Raw genomic sequence first — 3,046 nt, forward strand, 5'->3', positions numbered from 1 at the left:
CAGTGTCATGAAGCTTTTTCTCTAATGTTTTCCTAAGGCTTTATAGTATTTGGTCTTATGAATAGGTCTTCAATCCATTTTGGATTAATTTTTTTAAGATTTATTTATTAGAGAGCATGCATGAGCAGGGCAGAGGGGGAGAGAGAGGGGAAACAGACTACCCACTGAGCAGAGAGCCCAGTGCTCCCCAGGACCCTGGGATCATGATGTGAGCCAAAACCAAGAATTGGACACTTAACCAGCTAAGCCACCCAGGAGCCCTTCCATTTTGAATTTCTACATATGGCATAAGGGAGGGGTCCCCTTTCACTCTTTTGCATGTGGATATCCAGTTTTCCTGGCACCATTTGTTGAAGATCATTGAATAGCCTTGGCATCCTTGTTGAAGATCATTCAACTCTGTACACAAGAGTTTATTTGAGGAGTCTCTCTTCTCTTCCATTGGTCTTTATGTCTGTTTTCATGTCAGCACCACATGTTTTCATTATTATACTGTAATAAGTTTTGAAATCTAGAAGTGTGAGACCTCCAACTCTGTTCTTTGTAAAGATCATTTGACCATCAGGGTCCCTTAAGATTCCTATAAATTTTAGGATGGATTTTTTTTCTTGCATTAAATGTTGTTGGGATTTTTACAGAGATTGCACTAAATCTGTAGATCACTTTGGGTAGTATTGGCATCTTCACAACAGTATCAGGTATTCCAATCCATAAACACAGGCTATCATTCCATTTATTTGTGTCCTGTGATTTCCTTCAGCAATGTTTTATAGTTTTCAGCATGCAAATCTTTTGCCTCCTTCATGAGGCTCATTCCTAAGTATTTTACTCTTTTGAATACTATGGTAAATAGAGTTATTAATCTCTTTCTGGACAGTTGATTGTCTCTTGCTTTTAGAAAAAGAAAGCTCTTGCTTCATTGCTACATTAAGCATCTTCTGCATGGCAGTAGACTTGAGCAGAATAGCAGGTGCTCCCTGTAGGAGGGACATTTGTTCTCCAGTTTGCCACAGACCCTATCCAGCTAACTTCCCTCATATTCCCTGCCTTGCTTCTGTAGACATTCAGGCCTTTCAACACCTTATATGGATGTCCCCAGTGAAGGCTGCACACTGCTGCTACTCTGTGAAAGAGGTAGGGTGGTAAAATACTCTAGTACAGACAGGCAACAACTTGGTACTTGACAAAATGAAACCTAAATGGATTTTTCCATGTTCCTGAAATTTCTCTTTAAATACCCAATTATTTTATTGCAAATATTTTGAATAGACTTTTTATAAATGTGCAATTCTTTTTCCCTCTAAAATATAGGATGCAGGACATAATTTAAACTTCCCTTCATAAAAAAAATAAAAAATAAAAAAAAATAAACTTCCCTTCATGACTTACCAAAATAGACAATAATTGCTGTTCTGGGTAAAAAAAGGGGCACCCTCAGGACTTAAACAGGATGTAGGGTGGTTTCTCTCTGTTCTGTAAATGGCCACAGATGCCTATGTTTTAAGGGTCCTTGCATTTGCTAGGCACTTTATTATTTTTTTTTTCTTTTTTAGACCTTCTTACTGCTAACAACCAATCTGCCTGTAGCAGCCTGCTCTCAATTCCACTTGATGCTTCCTAGTGTGGGCGAGGCACAGATAGCCAGCCACATTTGTTAGAATTGCAGATGTCAATAATGGCAAGACAAGGCTCACTCACACAGTCATGCAGTTGCTTCAGAGCTTCCATCAGCTGTGGGGACCTGGTGAGCTCACTCACAGATGGGAGTAAGGGATTGAAAGTCAAGAAGGCCAAAGTCATAGAAGGCATGTTGCTGACTCGAAGTGGGCAGGGCAGCAGGGCAGGCTCTACTTCCACACGGGCACTTTGCAGGAGCACCTACAGCCCGCTGCCCTGCAGCCACCTTGGGGAGCTGTGGAGACTGCCTGGCCTCTGTGGCACTGAGGCTCTGCCTATTGACATTAAAAGGAAAATAAAATTCTCCTGACTTCTCCATCTTCTCTATCTTGGGTACCCAAAATTAATTTCTCAATGGATTTAATATGGTTTTATTTTTCCTCAAAGAGATTCACTTTAGATTATTTCCAGGAACACATTTCTTTTTCCTCTATGGAAAGATTTTATTTATTTTAACTTTTTCACTATGAACATTTTCAAACACAATATGAGAGGGAACAGCATAATTAACCCCCACCTACACCAGTAATCAAATTTGCTATTTTGGTCTCATTTCTCTCCTCCACATTTAGGGGGATGGGTGTGGTGGAGTATTTTAGGTAAAGCCTTCCCCTCCCCCCTTTTTAAAAGTTGGCTCCACACCCAGCATGGGGCCCAACACAGGACTCCATCTCACCACTCTGAGATCATGACCTGAGCTAAGATCATGAGTCAGACGCTCAACCAACAGCCACCCAGTCGCCCCAGTGATGGAGGATTTTAAATCAACCATTATTTTTATTTCAGGAATACATTTTTAAAAGTTACAACAGGATATAATGTCTTCCAGCTATGAGCCATGGCACTAGCAGGGAAATTTACATGTATTATTTCTAGTCCTTCCGACAACCCTGCAGCAAATTATTCCCATTTTATAGATGAGGAAATTGAGGTTCTGCCTTCATTTATAGACAAAAGAAGATAGGCTGAATGATACTGTATTAAGATACATTTGAAACTATGGTAACAGAAAAGCCCCAAATGCAACAACCTTAACAATTTAAGTGTTTCTTTCCTTCTGTAAAAGTTCAAGTTGGCCCAGACCAGGTCTAGGACTAGCATTGTGGTAAATGGCACTAGAGACGCAGACTTCATTTCTCAACACCACAGACCAGGATGACTGCTCCAGTTTCCATCGTTCGCTGCCAGTGGAAAAGGAAATGGTAGAGGTTTGCCCATTCCCTTAATGGGCATGATCTTGAAGCTGCACACATAACTACCACTCACCAGCCATTGCCCAGAACTTAATCACATGGCCATACCTGCAAAGGAGACTGGGACATGCAATCTATGGCCAACTAAAAACCAGGGATTCTTTTATAAGGGAATA

This window comes from Nyctereutes procyonoides, unplaced genomic scaffold, assembly GCF_905146905.1.
Source record: "Nyctereutes procyonoides isolate TBG_1078 unplaced genomic scaffold, NYPRO_anot_genome, whole genome shotgun sequence".
NCBI classification, from domain to species: domain Eukaryota; kingdom Metazoa; phylum Chordata; class Mammalia; order Carnivora; family Canidae; genus Nyctereutes; species Nyctereutes procyonoides.